The 20,094-nt window shown below is 45.6% G+C and overlaps 1 long non-coding RNA gene across 3 annotated transcripts in view; it reads left to right on the top strand.

Moving 5' to 3' along the window:
* Positions 1–20,094, top strand: part of LOC146870179 (uncharacterized) — a 485,442-nt gene that overhangs the window by 7,901 nt on the left and 457,447 nt on the right. The window contains exons 2-3 of one of the 3 annotated variants that reach the window (XR_014969783.1): positions 11,083–11,190; positions 13,860–14,907. The exons of the other annotated variants lie outside the window; for them this stretch is intronic. This is a non-coding gene — a long non-coding RNA (uncharacterized LOC146870179). Of the gene's footprint in view, positions 1–11,082; positions 11,191–13,859; positions 14,908–20,094 lie in introns of those variants that run through there. 3 annotated transcript variants of the gene reach the window in all.

The raw sequence follows: 20,094 nt of genomic DNA, 5'->3' as shown, positions 1-20,094 counted from the left end.
GCATGTCGTGAGCCAGACCCAGTAGGAAGTCTCTGAACCCTGCGGGTACCACCAGGGTACGTGATCCACTGGGTTCAGCAAACCTAGGCTCACTGTACAACAAGTCATTCTCCCAGTAGAGAAAGAAGTTCTTTGGATCAGCACCTGCTGCCTGGTTTGCAGCCTGGTGCCGCAGACCTTCAAGAGTAGGGCATGCCTTCTGGCAGAACTCCTCTCTGGAAGGACCACCCTCTTGCTGCCAATGGGTCAGCTCAGGTATGTCTCCCAGCTCAGCTACCTGTTCCCCTGTAGGCTCCAGGGCATCCCCCGCAGGGTCTGCTCCTTCCTGGACCGTGGGAACAGCGGGGTGGACTCACCACACCCCTTGCCCTTCCTCTTTCTGGCTGGGACCTGGGCCACTGTTTCAGGCTCCAGGTCTGCTTCACAACCCTGTCTGGCTGCCATGGACCGAGTGGTCACACAGACCCACTCACGCAAACCCAACATCTCCAAATGAGCCTGGCGTTCCATCTCCTTCCATGGGGATCTCTCCAGGTCATTACCTAGCAGACAGTCTACTGGCATGGATTGACTCACAACAACTCTGAGAGGACCTGAGACCCCCCCCCCCACTCAAAGAGAACATGTGCTACCTTGCAAAGGCGCACAGAGTTGTCAGCTGACACTACAGGGTGAAGTACATCGGGAATGATCAGCTCCTCAGGGACCCACTGACACCTGACCGTGGTCACACTGGCTCCAGTGTCCCGGAGAGCCTCCACCCTCTTCCCATTGATGGTCACCCACTGCCTGTACTTCTTAGTGTTATCAGGGACAGGGGTTTCCTGGACCATCTCTGTGTCTCCTAAAGAGACAAGGGCCATAACTGCTAATCCCTCCAAATCACTAGAAATTAAATCCCCACCAAAAGTTACACTAGCTATACCCGGTGTTGGAGCACCAGAGGGTGCCTGGGATTTCTTGGGACACACAAGGGATTTGTGACCCAACTCCTGACAGTGATAACACTTAATGGGACCCTTGTTATCCGACCTGCCCTTAGGGGGCCAGGTTGGTTTGGGTTTTGACTTGGGGGGCTGGGACTGGTTACCCTGGGAACTGTTTTGGGGCCCTTGTGAGAACTCCTTTTGGTTACCCTTGTCCCCCCCACTCTTCTGCTGGGGACCCTGCCCACCTTTGGCTATGGTACCCACAATTCCTCTGTGGACCCTGGTACTGGTCCAGCGGTCCGCCTCCTTAGCAAGCTCAATGGGGTCCGTCAGCTTGCTGTCTAAAAGATGCTGGCGCAGCTCTGGAACACATAGACTAATCAAGTGCTCCCAACTAATTAAATGTAACAACCCCTTATAATCAGTTACCTTGCTGCCCTTCATCCAACCTTCCAGTGCACGTGAGTACAGATTCACACACTCCATCCAAGTCTCAGATTCTTTCTTCTTGGAGTTCCTAAACTGCAGTCTATACTGTTCTGGAGTAAGTCCATACCTGAGACATAGGGCCTCCTTCATATTGGGATAGGTCATGGTACCTGCTAATTCCAAGGGCTCTAGAGCACTCCTCCCAGAAGCCTCAAAATGTTTCCACAGGCCCGCACCCCAATGCTGTTCAGGCACACCATTCATTCTCAACGCAATTTCATACGAGGTAAACCAGGCATAGATATCCTCACTCCTATTATAATTCTGTACCAAATCCTTGGGGATATATACTTTACCCCCCTGCACTGGCTGTGCGCTGCCACCATTGGAACCGGACTCCGCCTGCTTGGCCTTGATGTCCAGTTTTCTCATGCTCACTTCATGAGCCAGAAGCAATTACTTCTCCTCCACCGCCTTTTCTACTTCCAATTGCTTCATTTTTATTTTCATTATTTCCAATTCATGGTCTCTCACCCTTTGAATCTCCTCCAACTCCTCCGGAGTGTGCCCCCTACTGGAATGGGAGCTGCCAGCCCTTGAGACTGGTCTGCCCATGGGCAGATCTTGGGGAACAAAACCATTCTCTTCATCTGCATCAACTTCATCTTGGGCCTCCCACCAGGCCTTCAAGACTCTTTGTAGCACATCCTTTCTAGATCCGCTTTTCACAGGGCAACCAAGGTCTTTGCAGAATTGCTTGAGCTCCTCAACTTTGTACAAATACAGATCCTCAATGGAAAACTCCAATTCTGCCCTCTCACTTGTTGCCACCTGGGACATGATGCTCTTGAAGAGTTACTCAAAAATAGAATCAAAAATACAGTATGTGGTTGCGCATTGGTCTGCACTTAAACTAGTGATGAACACCAATTACTGTGGGTCAAGTACAAATACAAGTTCAATTCCACCGCTGCCACCAATGTTAGATCTGGGGGTCTCTAGTTGGCAGGGTAGGTACCACTGTCCAAGTAGGGACCCTTGCTTCTAGTCAGGGAAAGGGGGATGCACTGTAAAGATAACCCCTGCTCACCCTCTAGGTAGCTTGGCCTGAGCAGTCTAGGCTATCAAAGGCAATGTGTAAAGTATTTGTACCAACACTCACAGTAACACAGTGAAAACACCACAGATTTACTCCACACCAGTTTTAGAAAAATAAGGTATCTTTACTAAAAACTTCACAAGACCAAATACTACAGAAAAACCAACATACAATTAAAAAGGTTACTTTAAAGATAGTTCAAGAGTTTGCAGAAAGTACTCCAGGATGTAAAAGTCAGTGTCCTGCACAATGCGACTCTCAATGCACAAAATGCGACACTCTCGTGCCCAACAGTACCTGTAGTTGCGATAAGGTTCCCAAAAGCTATAACAAGGAAGATGGCAAAGGCGATGCGATACTCCTGAGATCTTGGGGAGGCTTTGCAGCAGCCCTGCTTAACGCAGCAGAGGTGGATGCGCCGGCTCCGATCTGTAGGGGGAGGATGCGATGACTTTGGCTTTCGTTGCGTAGGTTTCTTAGGGGGAATCTTCACGCACAGGTACGATGCGACACTCTTCGATGCGGCGCGATGTGCGGCACAGCGCTGACTTTTGGCGCTGCAACCCTCGATGCGTCGTGGTGCACGGCGTTGACTTCTGGCGCCGCAACCCTCGATACGTCACGGGACGGGACTCTGCATAAACACACAGCGACTGGATACTTTCACGCACCGGCAGTGGTGCGGCCCGCAAACTGGTTCTGCGACGACCCTCGCAGCGTCAGGAATCTTCACACACCGGGAACGATGCTCGACGCACTCGGCGATGCGGGGACTCAGGGTGCTGCGATGACGCCGCAATGAAATTCTCCTCGCACTCTCGTTCTTGAGACTCGCAATCGGATGATGCGTTGGGTACCAGTTACTCTTTTTCACGCTTCTGCTTCCCAGCTCCCAAACACAGTAAAACGACCTCCTGAGGCCCCAAGACTGGGCAAGCACTCCAAGGCAGGTCAGAACACCCTCAGCAGAGTTCCAGGGGAGCTGGTGGTGAAGTCCTTTTGTTCCTGGGACTTCTTAACAGGGAGCCAGCTCTCCTCAGGCCCTTGGAGATCAGAATCAAAAGAAGGGGACACAGCAAAGTCCTTCCCCTCTCCTTGGCAGCAAAGCAAAACAGCAAGCAGGCAGTCTTCTCCTCTTCAGTTCCTTCCAGCTTTCTCTTTGGCAGAGGTTCCTTCTTAGTTCCACAGTGATCTAAAGTTTAGGTGTCTGAGGTCCTCTTCTTATACCCCTCCAAGTCTTTGTCTCTCTTTGTTTCAGTGGGGGGATTCCCCATCTTAAACCGGTTCCTGGGTGTGCTGTGCCCTGGAGCACCTGGTTCCTTTCGGAGTGAGGGGCAGGGTCGTTAGACACTCAGCAGGAGGTGGATTCTTCTTTGTGCTGGCAGAGGCAGCCCTACTCAAACCCAGGGGCTACTCCTCCCACCCATCTAAAGCAGATCTCCCTATTCACCCTGCTGCTGACTCATCCACACTCCTGGAGCCCCTAGCCCATCACATGACACCAGTCAGCCAATCTGCACACAGGCCCACAGGAAGGTTAAACAGGAGAATAGCTACTTTCTAAAAAGTGCTATTCTCACACATTGAATTTAAAAACCATCTTGCTGAAAATATGTATAATTCAATTCTGAACACAAAGATACCAAACTTGGATTTTCTATCTTGCCTTCAGGGGAAGATAGGCATGTAAACAGCCTCCCCATTCTGTCCTATCGGCAAGATAGCCTCTCAGCAGTGAAAAACGAAAATGGCTGTAATTCACTACCAGGGCATGTTATACACCTCAGTACATGCCCTACCTTTCTGATACACTGCACCCAGCCCAGGGGGGTACATAGGGCCACCATAGGGATGCCTGACATGTACAGAAAGGGAAGGATAAGGCCTGGTCAGTGATTGCACTGGCCAGGTGGACATGGCCAGTAGCAGGCCTAAGACATCATTTTAGGGCTACTCCTGTGGGTGGCATAATCAGTGCTGCAACCCACTAGTAGCATTTGAATCACCAACCCTGGCACACTCAGTGCACTTTACTAGGGGCTGACAGGTGAAACAAATATACCAATCATGGATAACTAATCAATATAACAATTTACCTAGGGAGCACTTGCACTTTGACACTGATCAGCAGTGGCAAAGTGCCCAAAGCATCTAAACCAGCAAAAACAAAATCCAGCATAGCATCAAAAATACGGGAGGTAGAGGCAAAAAAGTCAGTGGTAACCACGCCAAAGATGCCAGGTCTAACAATTACACACACTCCATTACACAGAATCCCACTCCACATAATTCCAATAGACTCAAAAACACAGAATTACTATCCATATAATACAACTGCACATCATGCCACATGATTTCACTACGCAAATCCCCTCAACACCACACAATTCCACATCACATAATTACACAACTAACTAATAAAATCAAAAACACATCATTTCACTACATAACTCCTCTCCACACCACCAGTTAGAGGGCCTCAGGACACAAGTGGACTTCATCCTCCGAGCAGCAGGGTGCCAGAAGCTGGGTTAGCAGCGTACTGTAAAAAGGGGCATGGCCTCTGGACACCTCTCTGCAACGCACCTCTGTAGTACTCACTGGAGGTACCTGGTGGGCTAGTTGGCTACCAGGGACCCTCAGGATTCAAGGGGACTTAATCCCCCAACTAACAAAGCACCTGGTGGTGCGTTTGCTCAGTAGTGCAGAGAGGGGCGGGGCCTGATATAACAAGTTAGCAATCCTGCTGTGTGGGACTTACTGGAGGTAATAAAAGGGGTAGTTGGCCTCCAAAGTTGACGATGGAGGCTAATTACCCCTCCTGTTACCCCCAATAAATCCCACACAGTGGGATTGCTAAAAGGTGTTTGGAGGCCACGCTTACCTTTCACCACCACTCTGAAAATGCGACTGCTATGTTATAGTTAGAAATTAGCATTTAAAAAACCTTTGAAATTCACTGAAAAAATCATAGGTTTCAGGGATGTTATAGTTGGAAATTAGCATTTAAAAAAACCTTTGAAAGTCACTGAAAAAACCATAGGTTTCAGGGACGTTATAGTTAGTTGGACATTTTACTCATACAAAACCAGTGAAATTCCGCGTTTATAGTTAGTTCTGCTAACTATAACTCGTGCCCCACAATGCACTGCTGATGACATCCCATATTACATCATTCATGACATGGTCAGTGACATCACTGATGACATCATCCACGTGAAAATCTGATGCACCTCCTCATACCCTAATATAACCTTTGATACACCCACTCTAAAATATAGACTAACACTTTTGAAACCATAGACACACCAATACCAGTTACTATATACACACTCACTGATTCCTAGGTCTACACACACATCCACTCATTCACCCATACAGTCACTCATACATGCGGTCACTCAGCAATACAACGCTATTATATGCACTCATACACCTATACAGACACTCACACACCCCCACTCATCCAGAGTTACTCACACACCTTGTCACTCATGCAAAGAATCAATCACACTTCCATTTACTCATCTATACAGTTATACACACACCACCTCTCTTATTCATACAGATACTAATGCATACTTACTCTCTTATACAATCACTGATACAAGTACACACTCATCCATACAGTCACTCTCACAATCACTGACTCTAACGTATAGTCATTTCTATACTCCAACTCTCACATACACTGCCTTTTACATATGTAGTAACTTGAACATGTACCACTGAGACATCCAATCACTCACCAAAACACCCATACACACACTCACCCACCCATACAGCTGTTTTCACATGCACTCTTGAACCCATACACCAAGTGAATCAGTCGCTCACACATCTATGCACAGTCACACACCTCCCACCCACCCACCCACACACTCAGGCACCCATACAAATACTCAGGCAACCAATCAATAACCCATATAGACACTCATGTAGCTACTCACCAACCCATGCAGCCGATTACACAACAGACAGACTGATACAGACATTCACACAGTTTAGTCACTAACCCATGCATTTAATAAGACACATTTAATCACTCACTTATATAGTCAGTCATACACCTACTAAATCCTCCATCCAGACACTTATACACCCACTCATTCTTCAATAGACCTTTGCATATATATAAAACATATTTAAACTTTATAGAAACACACAGTCACTGGATGATGTCATCAGTAATGTCATCAGTGATGTCATTTGAGATGTCATCAGTGATGTCACTGACCATGTCATGAATGATGTAATATGTGACATCGTAGCAGTTCATTGCAGGGGCGTGAGTTATAGTTAGCTGAACTATAATGACGGAATTTTTCTGGTTCGCCAGTAGATAGTTATAGTTTGGACCAATTATCCATAGTAAAGCGTTTTTTGATTTGCCAATATCTTTGGCGCCGCTTGACGAATCTTCGCGAAGTTTTCACAACTAATGGGTTGCTCAGGTCAGGTTGTGTTTTGAAAGTTTTGAGGTGGTCCGTCAAGCGGGGGCTGAGAAAAAAGGGAGGGCCCAAAACACGTTTTCCCCGTGTTAATTTCCATAGGGATTTTGAAACAGGCTACAGCCTGAACTGCTGATTGGAATTACACCAAATTTGGCAAAAGGGTCGGTCTTGGTCCAGAAAGTGTGTTTTTTTGTGTGTTTTTTTTAAATGGTGTAAATCCGTTGAGTAGTTGCTGAGAAATTAACAAAATACAAATATATATATATCTGAGCACCGAGGAGGTTTCGTGAACGCTCCTGAGCACGAGCTTTACTCTGATTGGCTGGCAACACTCCAAACCAGGAAGTGTTGGCAGCCATCTTGTGACTCGGTAACCGAGTCACAAGAAAAAGGGTGGAAAAAAGATGAAAAACAATAAAAGGGGCAGAGTCGAAACAACCTGACCACCTAGGCCAGCTCAGGGTGTCCCACAAGGACCCCCAGGGCCAAAAAAAAGCATTTTGTTTTTTAAACTGCCGAATTTGCGCTGGGTGCACGAATCGGGACAGAAAAAAAAACGAAGCACAGGCTCCCGCGCTTTGTTATCTGTAAGACCCCGGTTGGGCCAGGTCCTGGGGGCAATGTGTAATTAATTAGCTGGGGCCTGTGGGGGCCCCCACACCCCTGGGGATGGCTACCTCCCCAGGGCTTTATTCATTATGTGCGGGGGTCATGCAGCCCCCCGCAGCCCTGGGGACCGCCACCTCCTGGGCTTCTATAAAAATGCATGGGGGGCTCCAGTCCCCCCACGCTGCCCCAGGAATGATCACCTCCCTGGAGCATTTATTATTATGGGTCAGGGGGCCTCGCGGGCCCCCCGAAGCCCTGGGGACCGCCACTTCCCGGGGCTTAAATTAAAACAAAGAAGTGTGGGGGGCTCCTGCCCCTACTACACTGCCCCAGGGACCACCCCCTCCCCGGGGCACTAAATATTCAAATGCGGGGGTCTGTTGCAGACCGCTAGCCCTGTGGACTACCCCCAGAGGCATTAGACACTTGGGAGGGGGGCCGCATGGCCCCCCTCCTGGAGCCCTTGATGGCCCTGGGAAATGCCACCCCAGGGCCAACTCCTGCAATTTCCCAGGGTGCTCACCCCCAGGACATTGCCGTTTGCTATGACAGGGCAGGAGCATGGCTCCCACCCTGCCATAGCAAACACTGCTTTGGTTTTTGGATGCAAGAGCAGGAAACCTGCTCTCGCTTCCAAAAACCAAAGCAGATTGCCTTTGCACAAGGGGAGCTGCATGTCAGCAGCTCTGTGCAAAAGCCATTCCAGCTCCTTCCGAAGGTGGGGAGTCGGCTGGGACTGTGGGGGCATTGGGGATCCCCCCACAGTCCCCAACGGTGAGGCCAGGCCCCAGGGGATGGGGTCCCCAGGGCCAAAAGTGGCCCGGGAGGGGACCATTTGGACCCCCTCCCATTTAAGAAAAAACAAAAAAACGGCAGGTCGGCCCCAGGGGATGGGGTCCCCTGGGCCAATAGTGGCCTAGGGAAGGGGGGCCACGTGGCCCCCCTTCCCAATAATAAATTTGACAAACGAGGCCATGCCCTGGGGCTGAAATTTAACTCGGGAGCTCGGGAGGGGGGCCCACTTTTTTTTGTTTATAATAAAGGGGTCATGCCTTGGGGAATAGGGTCCGCAGGACCAAAAAAATGCTAAAAGAAGGGTGGCCACACAGCCCCCTTCTAAAAAAATGATATAAAAAAAAGCCGGTGGACCCGCCCCCTACCTGCACCAATGTGCAAACATGCCCCCTAGCGCATTGTAAGTTGGGGAATTAATTCCCCTTGAATACTGAGGGTCCCTGGGGGCCAACTAGCCCACCATGTACCTCCAGTAAGTGCCACAAAACTGGATTGCAGAGAGGTTGTCTGAGGTGATGCCTCTTTTTACATCACTCTGCAAATGCACCTCTTGGCGCACTGCTGTTGGAGTGATGAGGTCCTCTTGTGCAGTGTTTCTCAAAATATAAATCTAACACATCTAGGTAGAAAAGTACTAAAACACTAAATCTACCAGTGATACAGTGGTAGAGAGGCAGAGAAATAGCTCTTATGTTGTGTTTTCGGATTTACTGCCACATGCATCAACAAAAGGAAATTTGATTCCTAAATAGCGATTTTTAAGGAATCATTGTATAGGAATCGCAATTCCCTATGCATGTAGGAATCTCGACCTAAATTGCGATTCCTAAACATTACCTAATAGCAATTCAAAAAATTGCGAATCGCTATTAGGTAATGTCACTCCATTCATTCCTAGGGGCCTATAGGCCCCTAGTAATTAATGGGTATGTATTTGCAAATTGTGATTACCAAATTGGTAATCGCAAATTGGGAATGCAATTCCAAGGGTGCCAGGGGGCCTAAGGCCCCCCTGATTCACCCTCCAAAAAGGTAAGTGCACCACATGTCACTTTGAAAAATGCACTTTTGTGCATTTGAAAAAGAATGCACAAATTACCATCAACTTGAAGTTGACAGTAATTAGCGCTTCTTAAATGCACATTTTGCATTTAGGAAAGGCTTGATGCATCGCATTTTGGGGATCGCAAATTGTGATTCCCTAAATGCATTTGCAATTTAGGTAATCACAAAAAATTGTGATTACCTAAGTTGCGAATGGAAAGCCTTTGATGCATCAGAAAAGACCTTTTCCCCTCACATACAGGCCAATTCTGCAAACCAGCTCATTTGCAAAGGAAAAAATGCTTGATGCATGGGGCCATTAGAGTATGAAATGCTGTATGTACTCTTACACTTTGGTTGATTTTTATTTAAATCTACTACAAAAGGCATAATGTGGTCTTTTACAGTATATAAGTGAGAACTGAGATATGTGTAACTGGGTTGAAGGAGAGGGTGCTATAATATTAAAAGGTAAGTATTAAATTAAGTTCTGTGTTTTGGTTTGGAATTGTTACATTGAAGTAAGTGCTTATAGATATGTCGGTAGGTAGATGTGTAGATTTAACACTGCAACATAACATAAAAATTATTTTTGTATAATGTGTAAGCCAGTAGTAAAGTAAAAAAATTCAAATATCTTTCTTTTTTTAATAGAACAATAAGTGTTTAGTTACAGACAGATTGCCTATAAAAGCTCATAGGGAAAAGGAACAGAAGCAAATACAGTATCTATGCAGAACTGGGACTCAAAGGGGGCAAAATAAAGAACAAATGGTAAACATAAAAAGAGCTATTGGTAAGTGGACAAACTAATTTTTTTAAAATATATATGTGGACATTTCCAAAGATTATGAAATAAAGTACATACATTCCAAACTATGGGAAAGAATAGCAATGGACACAATCTATGTAGCAAGAACAGGAAAGAATGTAACAAAGATGTAAACATCTTAACCAGGAGACAGAAGCAGTTTAAGGAAATCAGAGCTAGGATGTTTCGTAGTAGAGTGGTTATAAATCTGCTGAGTATTGAAGAAGGAGGCATGCAGTGAAACAGAACGAGTTGAGAGAGCAGCTGATAAGGCTCTTGCTTTGAAGGTGAAGGTTGTTATTTTGATTATAAATATAATGAAGACTCTTGACAAAATAGTGTTGTACTTGAGGAGACAAAACCAGAAAAAAGATTAGTAAATAGAAGTAACTTTTGTACAGCTTTTAGTGGAGAATGCATAAATACTTCTAGTACAGGTTCTTTCTTTAATTAAATAAACGATGTCCAGGATAATTGATTAGTTCATGCTATTGATTACAGACTACGATGTTATGAAGAATGACACTCCTATGGTGAAAGAGGTGATGGCTCCTAAAAATGTAGAACAAGTTATTGGAGAACAGGTTCAGGGAAGGCAGAGTCAGGCGCCTTTACAGAAATGGAATTGTAGTAGTGTTTGTAGTATTCAACAGCAATCCATTGGTATATTAAAGACATTTCTACATATCTTTCCAAGGCTAAGTTTAAAACTGAAAATAACTACTTTACAAGGATTGGATCCTTGCAAGATTAAGAAGCATACACATTTGCAGGAACACTCACTAATTTGTTTATCAAACAAAGTGTGCCAAAGGACCTTTCATCATTTCAAGATGTTAGCTGTACACCGCTCAACAATGTCAACTTGAGTTAGGAGGCTGTACTGTGTGAAAACTCTTGCTTTATGTTTAGGAGAAATGAATAGAGCACTTTTGCATGGCACTGTGGCAGACGCTTTCGAAGTTAACTATTTGAGAGGGGACTCCGAGCAAAAGAAGGAAATCACCACTAGGGCGTGGGGTAAGTTAAATGTTAAAAATCTGGAATCTACTCTCATTGATTCAATGTATATAGCCCCTCAAGATCCTGATGCAGCGACTGGCTGCTACAATAGTTGGATAAATGACGCCTGTCTTAAATTAGCTCCCCCTAAAAAATGGGTTCCAAAAAGGGCACTACCCACCGCCCCCTGGTATTCTGGTGAACTTAGGGACAAAAAACTACCATGCAAGCGGGCCGAAAAAATATGGCGGAAGAATTATGATTCGGCCGACAGAGTAGAATTCAAACTTTCCATTTCCAGCTACAAACAATCCCTTTTGCTAGCTAAGAAGGAATATTTTTCTTCGCAGATCACTAAAGCTAAATCTGACACGAAGGAGCTTTTTAAAACTGTATTTAAACTGTCCAATCCCAGGACGCCTAACGGCCCTGTTGCCCTGGATTTTTGCAAAATCATAGCCACTTTCTTTAAGTCAAAAGTGGAAACTATTTTTCTTTCACTCTCAGAACAGATAGACAAAACCTATGACAATTCAAGTTCTAAAATCTCGCACCCATCAGATAGTACCTTTGATCATTTTTTACCTCTGAACTTTGAGGACATTAATAAACTTATGACCAATATCAAGTCAGGTGCTCCCTCTGATCCCTGCCCCACTTGGATAATTAAGCAGATCGCGGACACTATCTGTAGTGTCTTGACTCCCCTGTTTAATGATATGTTCCGTACTGGTACTTTTCCCAGCTCTTGGAAAAAAGCATCAGTACTTGGACCCTACAGATCCTACGAATTATCGCCCTATCTCTAGACTTCCCCTCCCTCCCAAAATGGTAGAAAAAGCCAAGAATAGGCAACTTAGCGACTTCCTTCAAGATAATGACTCCCTGGATCACTCTCAATTTGGTTTTAGAGCCCTTCACAGCACAGAGCTGGCTCTTCTTAAATCCACAGAGGAGATCAGAGAGGTGATGGACAAGGGAGGAAGTGCGATGCTGATTCTATTAGATCTTTCTGCGGCCTTCGATACCGTTCACCATAGGGTATTGATGAACAGGCTTTCTGAGATAGGGATAGGTGGTCAGGCATGGAATCTGCTGCACTCCTTTCAGAAGGACAGATCTCAAACTGTCGAACTCAACGGTGATATCTCCGAACCTTTTTCCCTACCTTGCGGGGTACCGTAGGGCTCATCCCTGAGCCCCACATTATTTAATATATATGTGGCACCCCTGGCGGGCATCATCAGATCGTATGGGTTTCAGCTTACCTCCTACGCTGACGACACTCAAATTGTGCTGTCGGTGATGGAGGGAACAGAAAAAGAAACAGGGGTTTGTTTTTCGGACTGTATGGGATCCATCTCTACGTGGATGTCGGCTAACTGCCTCAAATTAAACTCAGCCAAAAGTGAGGTTATGAGGTTTGGTAATAACCCTCAGATGTGGACTCCCGACTGGTGGCCAGATAAGCTTGGTCCAAGTCCCACACCCTGCAAAAAAGTTAAAAACTTGGGTGTGATGGTGGATGACAAACTTATGCTGGGGGACCAGGTGAGCAAGGTGACATCGGGATGCTCCTTGGTCCTCAGAATGATTAGAAAAATTAGACCATACCTTTCAGAGGGATGCCTCAGAACTGTGGTGACGGCTCTTATACTATCACGTCTTGATTATTGCAACAGTCTGTACGTTAATATGCAGATACAACATCTAAATCGTTTACAGGTTATTCAAAATGCTGCCGCCAGACTGCTGACTCGGACTCCTAGGACTGTTTCAGTCACGGGCGAATTACAGAAGCTGTATTGGCTCCCTATACGTCTGAGAGCGCGTTTCAAGGCGGCGTGTATAGTGTTTAGGGCTCTGAACGGGATCGGGCCGAAGTTCCTTAGACAAACGTTTTTTTGGTACGTGCCTAGTAGAACTCTTAGATCGACTGAGGCCAAACTAGTACAAACACCCCAGTTTAAAAAAGTTAATTGGGGAGGTAGAAGTTTTGTACATAGCGCTTCCAAGATCTGGAATGAACTCCCATTTATGTTAAGAAGCTCCTCTGATTTCTGCTTCTTCAGAAAACATCTCAAGACTTGGTTTTTCTCACAGTTCTAGTTTCTTGTTACTGTTAGTTGGCAGTGCTTAGCGCCAGGACATCGCAAGGTAATTGTGCGCTTTATAAGCTATAATAACATAACATAACATAACATAGAAAAGGTTTGTGGTGATGTGCAGTTTCGCTTCTTTGGTCCTGAGCAGGAATCTAGGAAAAATGAGGAGTTGTTAAGAGGAGGAGTTGCAGTACATAACACATATATTACAGTTGATAGTTTTAAAGAAGAGATTACAAAATTTAACACAGTGTGGTCTAAAAAAACACAGTATGTTTGTATATGCTGTTGATGCACTTACTAGAAGATTTTAACAAAGACTGCTGACATGTTTAAAAAGTGAAAAAGTAAATAATGATAACTGGCAAAAGTTAGCGGTGTATTTATTTGTTGAGGAACATTTTGCTTTGCCTGTACCGCAGGTTATATGTCAGTAGTGTTACAATAAATTAAAAGATAATAAAATGAACAACACATAGATATTAGATACTCATTTTGTAAAATAATAAAATGCCTGCTAATGTAGAAAAACTATGAAGGGCAAAACCATTTAAAAAAATCAACATTTATGATTCTTTGTAGTATTGCGAATGGCCGTAATTGACTGCTCTCCAGCACTCACTACAACTCTGCAATCCATGCATTATGAAGCAATTCTATGAAAACTGAGAAACCAAATATTGAAGTTGAGATTGGACCTCTGGATGGACTCTTTTCCCTGATGATGGGGCTACTATTGAAGTTGAGGGTTCTTCAGCCTTGCATTGCTGTCTTGGTGGATTTACATGATTGCTTTGCTATGTATTTGGATGGATGTAGGCCTGTAAGAATACTTTTTATTTGTACGCCTTGACAATGTCTTATGACATATTCTGCATTGTGCAAATCTGCTCTGTTTGAGCTAGTCTTAAAGATTGTTCAATATAGATAAATGGCCATGTTCATCTTATTGATTTACTTGAAAAGTGTATTATCCAAGGACATTCCTTTCTTTTCTAGTGACATGATTTCCTGTATTGTTTTTTTTTTTTTTTTTAAATTGTGGTTTTGTAAAGTTGTAAAATAAAATCTTTTTTATTGTAACAAAATGGCAACTGGGACAAGAAGAATTTGAGAAAAGTGTAGTGAGAAAGGTGCAAAAAATATAAGAGGGGAACAAATGTGCATTTATGATTTTGTGCAGCATTGTGAATAGCTGTAACACACTGCTCACCAGCAGTTATAACAACACTACAGTCCATGTAATATGTGACCATTCTTCAAAACTTTGGAGCCATATCTGTTGCAGTAGTCTGCACCTCTGAAGGGACATTATGGCCAGTAATTGCTGTTGCTGTTGCCACTGATGTAGATAGTCCTCCATCTCCCCTCTACTTGATTGCTAGTTAGAGATATTTTCTATGTTAGGTTTTAAGAAGATAGACCATGGATCTTATCCCACATGAATATTTAGTATCCATCTCTCTAGGGTGTATCTTTTCACAGAATGTGCATTGTACTAGTTTTGGAGCAGTTTTTGATTCCTGTTGAGTTTGAGTGAGAATGGGAGTTCTATGGGTGTTTTATAGTTATGTCTATTAATGAGTTCCGATGTTGAAAGTTATAGTTTGAAATTGTTGTTTTTGTTAAATGTGTTGCCAAAATAAAGTTCAACCATTTTGTTACTAAACAGCTAGACTCAAACTTTGTGTAAAATATGTTCAAATGTCTATTTAATATATTGTCATTTGTATTTGTGACTACTAATGTCATTGCGACCTTCGGTGTTGCTGTGAACAAGAAAAATTAGATTTAGTTATTTCAACAAATGTATACAAAAGTGAAAGTTAAGTTAGTATCATACTAAATAGCTACACTGAAATGTTGTGTAAAATATGTCTATATAGCTGTTGTACACTTTGTTAAAAACACCCGGTATTCGCAGTGTGTCCTTGGCAATGGCAATCATAGAACCATACAGGCACTACCTGTGCAATCATCAAGGATGTCCTTTCTCCACCACTCTGCAAATGTGCCTCCTTGCATAGTACTAGTCGGGGATGAAGTCCCCTTGGCTATTGAGGTTATTTTGAGGCCATCTACCCCTCCTGTTACCTCCACCAAGTCCCACACAGTCAGTTTGCTAAGAAGTCTTCGGAGGTCATGCCCCCTTTCTGCACCATTCTGCACATGCATCTCCTGGCACACTACTGGTTGGAGAATAAAGATGTCTTGGCTACTAAAGGATCTTGGGGACCAACAAGCCCTACTGGTACTTTCTGTAAGTCCTACACAGTGTGATTGCTAAGAGCTGTTCAGATGCCTTGCCCCATTTCCACACTATTTTGCAAACACCATTGCTATTTTAAAAAACATAGAAATTCCCTCAAAAACAAAAGGTTACAGGGATGTTATAGTTAAGAATTGGAATTAAAAAAACCTTACATATTCACTCAAAAAAAAGCAAAGGTTACATGGACTTTATAGTTAGGCTCAGATTTCACATGCAAAAACCAGAGACATTCAGCAGTTATAGTTATCTGAGCTAAATATAACAGGCACCCCCTCAATAAACTGCTTATGACCTCACATATCACATCACTCATAAAATGGTCAGTGACATCACTGATGAGATCTCAAATGACATCACTGATGACATCATCCACAGAATCTGTGACCCACTCACACTCCAATATAACCTTTCATACACCCACTCCAGCTTCTACACTAGCATTCTCAAAACCATTGACAGACCCATACCCGTACTTACACACCCTCTCACTGATTCAGAGGACTACACACACTTCTACTCAGTCACAAATACAGCCACACATACACCAACTACCTCACTAATACAGCCACTCACACAGAGTCAGTCACTCATAGAGCTACTCACACATCTGCTCAGTCACCTATAGTCAATCACACAGTCATTTACTCACCTATACAGTCATACACACACCCACTCATTTATTCAGACAGATACTTACACATACTCACTCACTTTTACAGCCACTGACAGAAGCACACACTTATCCATATTGCTATTCTCGTAATCACTCAGTCACACATACAGTCACTCATATACTTCAACACTCACCTATACTGCCTTTCACATATGCAGTTACTCACTCCTATACCACTGACACATCTATTAACTCACTTACACAGCCATACACACACTCACTCACCCATACAGCCCCTTACACACACACTCACTAACCCATAGACCCACTGACTTACCCACACACTCATCCATACAGTTAGTTACACACACTCTCACCCACACAGACATTGAGACACCCATACACGTATTCAGACAACCAATCACTCACCCATACAGAAAATCACGTACCAACTTACACGCCTAAACAACCACTTAGGCACCAACTGACAGACAGATGCAGACATTCACACAACAAGTCACTTACCCATACATTCACTAAGACACCTATTTATTCATTTATACAGTTACTCATGCACCCATGGAATCATCTAATCAGGCACTCATACACCCACTGATTCACCAATGCACCTTGGTATGTATATTTAACACTCATAGATGTTTTAAAATATACTCACAGTCACTTGATGATGTCATCAGTGATGTCATTTAAGATCTAATCAGTGATGTCATGAGTGATGTCACTGACGATGTCATGAGTGATGTAATATGTGAGGTCATAAGCAGTCCAGTGCTGGAGCACGAGTTATAGTTAACTTAGCTAACTTTAACTGCTGAATTTCTCTGGTTTAATGTGTGTGCAATCTGAGCCTAACTATAAAGTCCCTGTAACCTTTATTTTTTTCAGTGAATTTCTAAGGTTTTTTAAATTCTATATCCTAACTATAGCAGCCCTGTAACCTTTGTTTTTTTCAGTGAATATATATATATATGTGATTAAGGCCGCTTGATCGGCTGAAACGCGTTATGGCAGACTTTGGCAACTAAAATACATTTGCACTCACTTGAGTCCATGCTCGTTTTGGCCTGTACTGCAGTTGGAGCTACAGCATGCTACAGCGAGGTGTTGTGATATATGTATATATATCAAAAACAAATGGTCCATGATCGGTGCGCACTTAATTTAGTTGGTGCTCGTGTCGAGGTCAGACTGCACCTCGCAGTTAATTGCTTCATCAATAGATACACTGCACTCCAGAAGTCGTGTAGTTTAAAGCGGCTTTTAATAAAGCATAATTCCCAACACCATTACCACCACCAAACGTTTGGACCAAGAGATGGTCTTTGTTACGTGACATTTCACTTGTATAAAAACATAGAAATTCCGGCGTTATAGTTAGTTCAGCTAACTATAACTCGTGCCCCCGCAATGCACTGCTGATGATGTCACATATTACATCACTGATTCTTCAAGCGGGGGCCGAGATAAAAGGGGGTCCCAAAACGTGTTTTCCCCATGTTATTTCCCATAGGAAATTTTAGACACGGCTACAGCCCGAACTGCTGAATGGAATTAGACCAAATTTTGCAAAAAGGTAGCCCTTGGTTCGGAAAGCACCCTTTTATTTAAATGGTGTAAATCCGTTCAGTCGTTTTTGAGAAACTAAGAAATAAAGATAGTGATATCTAGAGGCACGGAGGATCCGCGCACCCTCTCGATCACGAGCTTCATGCTAATTGGCTGTCAACGCTTCAATCCAGGAAGTCTTGGCAGCCATCTTGTGCCTCGGTAGAACAGAGGCACAAGAAAAGCAAAAAACAAACACGCAAAACAAGAAAAGGGGGCAGGGTAGAGACCCCTGACCCCCTAGGCCTGCTCAGGGTGTCCCACAAGGACCCCCAGAGCCAAAAATATATATATTTTTTTACAAATCGCGGGATGCGCGGAGGATCCGCGGAACCGGCCGTGAAAATAAAAAAAGTAAAGCTCGGGCTCCCGCGCTTCGTTTAAATAAAGCCCCCGGGTGGGCCAGGTCCCAGGGGCAGAAAAAAAGCGTGGGGGGGCCCCAATCCCCCCACACTGACCAGGGGAACACCACTCCCCTGGACTTTGCAGAAAAATTTGCAGGGGGCACATGGCCTCCCCGCAGCCTCAGGGACCACCACCCCCGGGGCTTTTATTAATACATTTGCAGGGGCCACACGCCCCCCCCTGCTGTCCCAGGGACCGCCACCCCCGGAGCTCCTATTTTTTTAAAATTATTCCTGTGTGGGGGGCTAGAGTCCCCACACACCCCGGGGACTGCCACCACCCGGGGGCTCTAATTATTAAAATTGGGAGTCCGTGACAGACCCCTAAGCCCCGGGGACCACCACCCACTGGGGCTTTGCAAATGGTGGGAGGGGGACCATACAGCCCCCCTCCTGGAGCCCTTGATGGCCCTCGGGACCGCCACCCCCAGGGCCAGCTCCTGCAGTGTCCCGGGGTGCCCAACCCTGGGACTCTGCTGTTTGCTATGGCAGGGCGGGAGTCTCGTGGCTCCCGCTCTGTCATAGCAAACTCTGCTTTAATTTTTGGAAGAGAGAGCAGGGAAACCTGCTCTTTCTTCCAAAAACCAAAGCCGATTGCTTTTCCACACGGGGAGCTGCATCTTAGCAGCTCCCCATGTGGAAAAGCAATGCCGGCTCCTGCAGGAGGCGGGGAGCCGGCGGGACCGTGGGGGGATTGGGGACCCCTCCATGGTCCCCAACGGAAAGGGCCAGCCCCGGGGATGGGGTCCCCGGGGCTAGAACTGGCCCGGGAGGGGGCCACGCAGCCCCCCTCCTCAAAAAAAGAAAAGAAACAAAGGCCTGCCTTGAGAGATGGGGTCCCAGGGGCCATAAATGGCCTGAGGAGGGGGCAACGCAGCCCCCCTCCAAATAAATAAAAAAAAACTGGCCATGCCCTGGGGCATGGGGTCCATGGGGCCGATTATGGCCTCGGGAGGGGGGCCACGCGGCCCCCTTCCAATTTAAAAAAAAATAAAAATAAAATAGGGGTCAAGGCCTGGGGGATGGGTTCCCCAGGGCCAATAGAATAGGAAAAGAAGGGGGTTACACAGCCCCCCTTCTTAAAAATAAAAAAAAGACCGGCATCGCGCCGGAGGCCCCACCCCCTCCCTGCAGCACTCTGCAAACATGCCCCCTAGTGCGTTTGCAGATGGGGAACTAATTCCCTTTGAATACTGGGGGTCCCTGGGGGCCAACTAGCCCACCAGGTACCTCCAGTATGCGCCAGGGAGCTGCATTGCAGAGAGGTGTTCAGAGGCCACGCCCCTTTTTACACCTCTCTGCAACGCAGCTCTGTGGTGCTTAATGGAGGTACCTAGTGGGCTAGTTGCACCCCAGGGGCCCTCAGGATTCAAGGGGAGTTAATCCCCCAACTTAAAACACGCCACAGAGCGCGTTTGCACAGTGGTGAAAGGAGGGGGCGGGGCCTGAGGTGACAATAGTGCAAACACACCCTGTGGTGTGTTTTAAGTTGGGGAATTAATTCCTCTTCAATCCTGAGGTCCCCTGGGGGCCAACTAGCCCACCAGGTACCTCCAGTAAGCGCCACGGAGCTGCGTTGCAGAGTGTTGTAAAAAGGGGCGTGGCCTCTGAACATCTCTCTGCAACGCAGCTCCCTGGTGCATACTGGAGGTACCTGGTGGGCTAGTTGGCTCCCAGGGGCCCTCAGGATTGAAGAGGAATTCATTCCCCAACTTAAAACGTGCCACAGGGCGTGTTTGCACACATGTTATTTCAGGCCCGGCCCCCTTCCTTCACCATTGTGCAAACGCACCCCCTGGCGAGTTGTAAGTTGGGGAATTAATTCCCCTTCAATACTGAGGGTCCCAGAGGGCCAACTAGCCCACCAGGTACCTCCAGTATGCGCCATGGAGCTGCATTGCA

The sequence above is a fragment of the Triturus cristatus genome, chromosome 1_1, assembly GCF_964204655.1.
Source record: "Triturus cristatus chromosome 1_1, aTriCri1.1, whole genome shotgun sequence".
Taxonomy (NCBI): domain Eukaryota; kingdom Metazoa; phylum Chordata; class Amphibia; order Caudata; family Salamandridae; genus Triturus; species Triturus cristatus.
This window is presented reverse-complemented; position numbering and strand designations above follow the sequence as displayed.